This window comes from Pteropus alecto, unplaced genomic scaffold (genome assembly GCF_000325575.1).
Source record: "Pteropus alecto unplaced genomic scaffold, ASM32557v1 scaffold131, whole genome shotgun sequence".
In the NCBI taxonomy this organism is placed as follows: Eukaryota; Metazoa; Chordata; class Mammalia; order Chiroptera; family Pteropodidae; genus Pteropus; species Pteropus alecto.
This window is the reverse complement of record NW_006434709.1, coordinates 14777783-14787439: the sequence shown is the minus strand read 5'-3', so window position 1 is coordinate 14787439 and position 9657 is coordinate 14777783.

The window sequence follows — 9657 nt, the reverse complement described above, 5'->3', positions numbered from 1 at the left end:
AGAAGCAGACAATTAAATTCATCTTCTTTGGGTCATGGTTGGCTTAGGAGATTCTGAGGAGACAATGACTCTGGAGTTGAACCCGAAATTATGATACAAATGAGAAGAGAGTGAATTAAATTGAGTATCCATAAAAGCAGGAAAAGAAATTAATAATTTACATACATTTTCTTTCCTGATTTTTTTTTTTTTTAACTGAAGCAAAATGTTTATTAAGTTCTAGCCTACTATATACGTGTATCTTTTATCATGCTAGAATACACACCCTAGGTCACCATTCAGTACTGCAAGATGGTCCATGACCTGGAAATTGACTTGTGCCACTCTAGTGTATGAGACTTCAAATGTGGGTGCTCTTGTTTTCACTCTCATTTACTGGGCTTCCTATGGCTTCTGAAGTGTTATCACGTAGAAACCTGCTTTCCAGGAAGCCCTTGCATTAGGGAGCAATTAGGATCAGCTGTTCATTCACAGCAGTTTGAGGCCCACTGGAATCCATGCAGATTAAGAATTTAGAGACTTGGTGACTTTAATATGCCCAACTTTTTGCTATGATAGTTGAAAACAAGGCTATTATAAGGATTCCCTTGTGCACTGAAAGCTGAAAGAATACAGAAAATACATAGAACCTGCAACATTTTTAAAAACAAAACAGTTGCATTTTTAAAAAAATATATGGAGAAACTGGAAAACAACAGAATCCCAGCTGAGGCAATCATTGCATTTTATGGATACTCAGTCTAAAGCACTTAAATTTAACAATTAAAAAGACACTGGGGAAGAAGGTAATGTTCCATTTTGGTACTTTAAACCTGTTGTTTATGTTTCACTGAGTGAGTTCTCAAAATTTCAGCTGTTCCTGCTTAAAACCAGAGGTGCAAATATTTGAGATCTGGAACAAGATTATGAATCAAAACAAACACTCAAATTAAAGAAAAAGAATTCTCAAAATTTCAGTGGGCTGAGATGGGAAAAATCATTTTAAGTAGTGATTCACACCATGAAACATGACAATTTATAATATAATACTGTATCACAAGATGGAATCTCAGAGATGCCATTCTTTAAAAGAATAATTCAAAATAAGAGCAGAATAATGCCTACTTCTATTTCTTTGGATTACATTCTCTTTATTAGCCCCACCAAATCCAGCTATATATAAATATTTTCATATATATAAAATATTGAGCCCAGACACAGAATTTTTTTAAATTATAATAATAAAATCATGAAGGAACTAAAATGAAAAGCTAGGCATCCAATCTCTTCAGTAATACAACACTTCTCATTTCAAATATATCCAGTATATATTAATACCACAAATTATCTGTTAGGCACATGGCCTCATAGTAAACATATATAAATAAGTTAAACAGACATACTACCTATTTATTGGAAAACTATAAAGGAAAGTAAACAAGTATGTCAAATTCTGCTTTCTATTTATATTCAGTCCTGTTTTGCTTCCACATTCTGTCTACCATATGTACTATCAAACTAAATGAAAACAAATATTTTTAAAAAGTAATAAAATCTCTATGGTAGTGAGACTATTAGCTTGATGTGTCAATTTTAGCCACATTTGCTAATACTGGATAAGTACAGAAAAGGTATTAGCTTAAACCTTTTACTTTGACCAGTGATGAGTAAGTTACAAAAGCCATTCATGTAAATAATATTTAAGAAGCTCTCATACGCCATGCTCTGTAATTGAGGCCAAGAATATGGCAGTGAACTAGATGGTCAAGGTCCTCAGTTATCATTTTATCATTTATCTCAAATATAGTAAGAAAAATTAAAAGAAATACAAACCAGGATAATATGAGAGGAACTAGAAGCAAGAAGGAAGAGAAGTGTTTGGATGGTCAGGGAAAGCTTTTCTGAGGAGGTAACATTTAAGCTAAGGCCTGATTGACAAGAGGCCGCAGCCAAGAACATTCTTTGTAAACAGAACTGCAGGTGCAAAGGCTTAGCTGGATGGAGGAAAAGAAAGAAGAGTGCTATGGTTTAATGCAATAAACACAGGCCCCTAAATTCATGGTGCATGCCTGTGACATTTCAATCAAAACAGTCCAATCAGTTGTGTGTAGACACAGTTCACTGTGGGGTTTCCACCCCCATGGAATACCAAATGGGTCTAGGATAGGAAACCTGTTCTAGAAAAGGCTTACTTGATAGCCATAGCAAAACCCTGCTTAGTTCCTCTTTAGAAGGTTCATGGTCTGTCTTTGCATCTTGACTCTTAAACAGTGCCTCTGTACAGTCTGCAGAGATGAATATCAACACTTGGCATGCCATCTGCATAGAGCTAATTATATACACTTTGTTATGTGTCACTATAAGATATTTCAGAATGAAATGTGCGAACCATCTGCCAACAACTTTATTCACATTTCTTAGATTATGAACAAGAAACCTTATACTTCTTTTCCTCCCAGGGAACACAAATTATAATGTGCACAAGGTGGGTATATTGAAAAAAAATTCTAAAAATGGTTTTGGCACGTACCAGAAAATAGGAAGTATTTTCAGTAGAATGTCCTAGAATCATTTGTATCCATTACTCTGCCATGTGTCCTTGATACAGTTATACAAACTAAACCTAACCCCCCAGACAGGCACCAGTGCTTTTGGCATTATTTACATGATTGTTGGGTAAAGAAAAACAAAGAATCCATGAGCTTAAAATAAAATGCAGTTTGCCATTTGATTATGTAAATATGTGGTTGCATGATCTCCAAATTCTCCAAATCACATTTTATGCACAAAAGCAAAACCAGCTTTTGTGTTTTGGAAAGCAGGTGTGCAATTATTCCTGCAAAGAAAAATAGAGTCATTTGCAGTGATTTGGGGGGAAGATGATTGAGCAATCACAGACGTACATGCTAAATTTGTTTCACCCTCTGACCATCTTCTGCTTGTCAAATGGATAGGCCCTTCCCATTCCCATCAGAGAAGGAAGCTGCAGAAACAAAGATAAGGAAGTCGGAAAATTCGCAGTTGCCAGTGGACATCAAACAGGCACTACTTGTTCAGTCATTTCTCACTGAGTACTTGTCCCGGCCCGGCATTTAATCAAACAACCAGGCAAAGTTTAATACCTATCTTACTGACAATAAGTTATCCAAACACCCCCACAGAAAGCCAGGAGTTCAGTATAACTTGCAACATAAATGATTTTTAATTTTACTTTCTAAGAGTCCATTTTGAAAGAAATCAGGAGGTGCAGGTAGAAGATTAAAACAGGCTATACTTTGATTTGGAAATTCAACTCCCTCCTTGCTATCAGAGCTTCTTTCAAAAACATAAGGGCCATGTATTCATTATGATGTAAGACTAGAACCTGGATGATTCCAAAAGGCAGAAAAGTGGCAGGAATACTGTTATTCACTTGAGGTCCTTTCACTACTTGAGTTCTAAAAAATTTCCAGGATTGGACATTAATTAGTATTATAAACAGCCTAATTTCTGTGTACAAAATTAAAAATTTATAAAGTTGGATTAAGTATATACATCTAAAGTTTTTATACATATAAACTTATACATATGTATATGTACATGTACATACGAACACACTTTACTATATTTTTATGGCTGTATTTTAAGGATCAGATGAAGAAACTCTAATTGTAGAAAACTGTTTTACATAATTCAAAATCATTGAATGTCAATCGCCTTTCAAATTATCCCATTGAAACCACTCAGGAGATATTCAAGTATAGGTAATTTTACTCAAATAATTTGATAGGACTACTGGTAAACCATTAGAATAGAAACACTTGGTATAAATGAATTACAGCCAAGTACTAGAAATAATCTATCTTAGTATCCTTGATAATAAGATGGACAAATATATCTAGATAGTAATTAATTCTAGATTACCTTAAAATAAGTAAATGTCCTAATCTAAAGGGTATGGACACATGAATCAGTATCACTTGGAAAAAAGGCTGAGAGCATATACCACTGTAGTCCAACCTTGAACATTCTGTTCATCAAGTCCATGAATGCTTTAGATAAGGAAAAAGTGATATGCTTATTATTTGCTTATTAAAAGAAACTGAGAGAAATGGCCTACACTGGGGTAAGTTAGGATTAAAAATGACAGGATAAAATAATGGGCCAAGTTTATCAAAAAGAGAATGAATACAGTAAAATATAGTCTGGATTTTATAAAAAGTGCATTTTATCAAAACTGCAAGCCAAAGCACAGGATAGGCTGGAATCTTTTGTTGTGCTATTTGTTCATTGTATACACAGGAGCAAGGTGCGTAAACTCTTTGTTTCTATTTCTTTATCTATAAAATAGATATAATGAAAAGAATGCTGATCTTTGATGAATGTTGTAGAGTTAGATGAGTTTAAAGGATATTCAGGCACAGAGTCAGATCTCAATGAATGTTACAGTACTACTGTGTTTGTTTCAGAAAAAAAGAGGGAGTTTATTCTGGTTTAAAGCTCTATGTGAATCAACAGTGTTATGAGATTGCCAAAATACATTGACCAGGGGCTTCATTAAAAGAAGGAAAATATCAACACCGGGAAGTCTATGGAGACTAGGCACCGGCCAGCCCAGCCCCTGGTTACACTCTTCCTTTCTGGTGCATCTGCCTTCTGCTATCTCTGTCTCTTTATCTGTTTCTCTATATGTATCTTTCTTGTGTATCTTTCCCTGTCATCCTCTTTCTCTCTACGCCACTTTCCTGTCACTTTAGAGGAAAACTCAACATTCTTGAATGCATCTGGGGAAGAGCAAAGACTAGCTGGTGAAGACTGAAAGTGGGGCACTAGGATGGCAGCTCTATAAACTGAAGGCTATTGGCTCAGGGGGAGGAGATGTGCTGAGAAGCAAAGCAGGCTATTTTCAAGACTACCAAAGTCGCGCAGTTTAAACCAGGTCTGTGCAGCTTAGCAGAAAGCAAGAAGAATGAATGGAGAAGTCACAGAGAAGATAATTTTGATTAAAAAATAAGTAACTTTTAATCTAAAACTGTCTGGAATTAAGAATAGTCCCTTCAAAAAGGGAACCCTGCACACCGTTGGTGGGACTGTAAATTGGTGCCACCGCTATGAAAAACAGTATGGAAGTTTCTCAAACAAAAATACAACTACCATATGATCCAGCAATCTCACTTCTGGGTACGTATCTGAAGGAAATGAAATCTGTCTCTTGAAGAGAGAGATATCGCCACCTCCATGTTCACTGAGGCATTATTCGCAATACCTAAGACATGGAAACATCCTAAGTACAACCAATAGATGAATGCAAAAAGAAGAAAATTCTGCAATATGTGACAAGATGGATGGACCCTGAGGGCATTATGTTAAGAGAAATAAGCCAGACAGAGAAAGACAAATACTGTATGATTTCATTTATATGTGGAATCTTTTAAAAAGTCAGACTCACAGAAACACAGAGTACATTAGTGGTTGCCAGGGGCCGAGGTGGGGTAGGGGGAATGGAAAGATGTTGGCAAATAGGTGTAAACTTTCACTTATGACATGAATATGTTCTGGAAATCTAACGCATACATGGTGACCATAGTTAGTACTGTATTATGTGCTTGAAAGTTGAGAGTAAATCTTAGATGTTCTCACTACACACACACAAAAAGATAATTATGTAAGGTGATGAATGTGTTAATATTATTGTGGTAATCATCTTGCAATATATACATGTGTACCAAATTATCGCATTGGATACCTTAAACTTATACAATATGTCAGTTTTATCTCAATATAGCTTAGGGGAAAAAAGATTGTCACATCATGAAGCAATGAATTTCTGCTCACCCAAAAGTTCAGAAAGTGGCTTGCGAGCCTGTGGTTACACAGCAGCTGGGCTTGGATGTCCTGGAAAAGACTGGTCAGTTTAACCATTGTTACAAACAAAACAAATGATTTTGTATTTGCTGTGATTTGAGGCACAACAGAAGCCCTCGTATAAAACAAACAAGAAACAACAAACAGCACTTTGACCCAAAAATGGAACAAGATTTGAATTTTTCCACTAGATCGAAATATTGAAGGCTCTTGTCAAAGTGGAAAATACTATCTGGGAGTGACTTTTAATCATTATCGTTTTACTGTAAATTTATTTCCTGACTGGACAAAGAAACAGGTATGTAAGCTAAAATGGGATTCATTGTTGTATATAAAATAGGCAATTGATGAGAAAATATGAACAATAAAATCTACTGGGTTATGTGCTTCTTTTTGTTTTTATGACCTTCTACTCAGGAAGGCCTTGGTTCTTTATGTAATAATTGAAAGACATACCTCTGCACAAGACATAAGCCCCAGAGGCATTATCAACTATTTGACCACACAGACACAAGGAACAATGTGTATAATTAAATTAAAATATTGCTATTTACAATATACCCAATGTTATTGATTTGCTAAGTATGTAAAAAAGGAAAAATAAATACTTAGTCCTTCACTATTATCTGTAACTTCAGTGCAATTGCCAATGTATACAAGAAGAAAAGGGGCATATACACTCAGGATTCCAAATATAATTCTAAAACAGATTGCAAATGAAACACACAATATATTTGCATATAGATACAATCACCTTGAAATTTTACTACCTACTTGCTAACAAGGATATAAAGATTATTCATTTTATATGATACCTTAGGAAACAGCACCTTGTTATAACTTAATATTTATCACGAAATATTTTAGTTGAGTTAAAAACTGCATTTTTCTCACTTGCCATTTAGAAAACTGACAAGCAAACATTCCAAGAGAAAAGGACATTTGAGAGCAGTGACACAGCTCTTGAATTCTGTAATACCCTCTTCCTGTTCCTCTAGAATACTGAATTACTAGAGAGTTTTTCAGGAGGAAAAACTTGAGAAAATTTGAGAAATCAACTTTAAGGTTGTGTTCGTGAAAAGGGGAACAGCCTAAGCATGAGCAAGGGGTTTGTAGTAATGCAGATAAAAAGTTAGGAATGGATTTTGAAGATGTACTGAACAGTAAGAGATACAGAGAGACAGAATACAAAGATGGTTTAAATAGAAAGGAAAAAAGTGAAATACACTATCCAGTAATGCTGTTATATTTTACTGTGCCCAGTGAAAGTGTATGAGGAATATCTTGAGTAGTTCCCAGGAGTTAGACATGTTTTTCTGTATCTGCAGCCCATGGCTTCATTTTGTTCAGAATAAACAACTGAACTTTTCGAAGATAATTAATGAAGAAACCTTTAAGGCCTTAGAACTTCAAGCCTGATCCTGCCTCCTCCACACATGGTGGTACTGGACTATATCTTTTATTTCTTTGATTCCAAAGGTCACTTCTGCAAATTCAGACATCAAAGGAAAGAAGAAACTGATTCGTGGATTCTAGTAGTTATTTCACAAGTCCCATTTTGCCTTTTTTCCTCTCACAGTAAGACCGAACATTACACACTTACTAAATCTTCTGCCACGCCAGGAAATCGGTTCTTTTCACGTGGCAAGCTTTTGGATTATAAGAGCAAGTGGTCAAAACATAGTGATAGTCAAGAAATGGATACAGTCCCTCTCACCACCAAAATCATGTGCTTTGGGGCAAGTGATTTCCCCTCTCTGGGTTTGTTTTGTCCATAGAAAAATCAGAATCCTTAAATCAGTGTTTGCTAATGTCCCTTGTACTTATAAAATTATAGTATTCCTTAAGTAACCATGTGACATGCTAATGAAATGATTTTTTAATAATAGTCATCCTATTCAATTATTTGACTTAGCAATTCATATATGTGCATATTTAATATATTTAAATATATTTAAACACAGCACATATTGTAATCTTAAATAACACTTTCCTGATGGTTTTTTAATGCATATAATTCTACTTTGCTTTTATAAGAATAGTTATGTCTTAATTGCTCTATTAAAGTAGAAAGTATAACAATCTATTTCAAGAATCTTTCTCTCTTCTCTCTCTCTCCCCCCCTCCGTCCCCCCCCCACACACACACATACACACACATACACACCCTAAACCTATTATTTCTTGCCATCAAAATAATTTATTTGTCACACAAAGGGAGGGAGGGAGATGGTGTCATCTTAAGCAATAAAAAAAAAAAAACATAATTATGCATGTTATAGCATCAAAAATCTAGGTCACAAAAATTATGAAAAATTCTTAATAATTAAAAGATATAGTATAACTATTGGTTATTTTTAAGAAGGAAGATTGAGCTTTGGGTTATTTATGAAGATTTAGGAAAAAGCAAATGATCCCTTTAAATAAGCGCATTTCTCCTAGCCACAATGATCATATTGGGGAAAGTATAAGGGTGATCTCACGGCAATAATACATGGGAAAACTCCTACAAATCCTAGTATCAGAATTTTAAAATGATGTCCAAGTCTTCAAATTATGGAAACTACAAACTAACTCATTGACTTGTTTTCTAGCAAAAATCTGGAGAAATTACTAAACATGAAAGTCTTCACCTTTAGAAAAGACTATAGTGATCTGTATGAGCCACCAGAGTGATACTCCTGCTAAATTAAATTTGCTTGTTTTCTGAATTGTCTATATAGATTTCCAAGCCAGATTTTATTACACATAGTTTATTGCAATATTGCCTTGGTTCTACTGAGTGTAACATTTTTATCAAAGAGCTGAATAAACACTTATTTGTAGACAAACATAACTATTATAATAGGTAAAAGAATGAAAGGTATATATAATATCAAAGGAATCCGAACAGAAATAAATTGAACATGCCTAAATGTATGCTCTGTATTAAATTCAAGAAAAAGTATACATATATGTGGTCAGATGAGCATGCCTCAAAAGTTATTCTAGTAAAAATTACAGTGAGGAGCACCTCGAGCTAGAGCTTGCTCTATATCTGCTTATAGAAATATGTGTTCAGTTGAATGCTACCTAAAGAATCGGAGCCAGTGAGAATGAGCTAATTTCTAGCAAGTGTTCAGAGTGCCAGGCAATGTATTAAGCAGTTTATACACATAATCTCATTTAATTTTCACATCAATTTCATGAGATAAAAACTGTCCACTCCTATTTAACAACCTAGAAAACTGAGGCTTAGAGAAGTTAATTAAAATGTCCAAAGTGCTCATCTAGTAAGAGGGTAAGTCACGACTTAAAGCCACTTTAGCTGCTCCAAAGCCAATATTCTTATCGTTATAATATACAACCTTCCTACTGTGGACATTACAGAGTTAGAAACCCTGAGCTAAGTTTTTAAATTAATTGTGTATAAGATCTGATAGGAATACAAAACAAACACTTTCTTCAGTGTTAAGGATATGACTTCAATAGTGTCACCTAAAAAATAGCTTAAAGAAACATTGCCCACTGATATCATAAAGAACTCATTAGTAATTAAATTCAAATAAAAGTATTTTTTAGCTAATACATTTAAAGGTTAGTTCGACAATGATAAAACAATACTACCTCTTCTAGAATTACATTCTAGAACACCTAAATTTTGTACAAAGGAAATCACTAAAAGATTTCATTAGACTATTGCTGAAGTTTAAAAAAAAAAAAAATGCTAAGATTTGGGTAACTGTTAGAAAGTGGACATACATAGACAAATGTCATTCTAATAGTCAAAAAGGAATAATTGAGTGTACTTCCTGCAAAGAAGAACTAAGTAATAGAGACTAAAACCCTCCTGCTG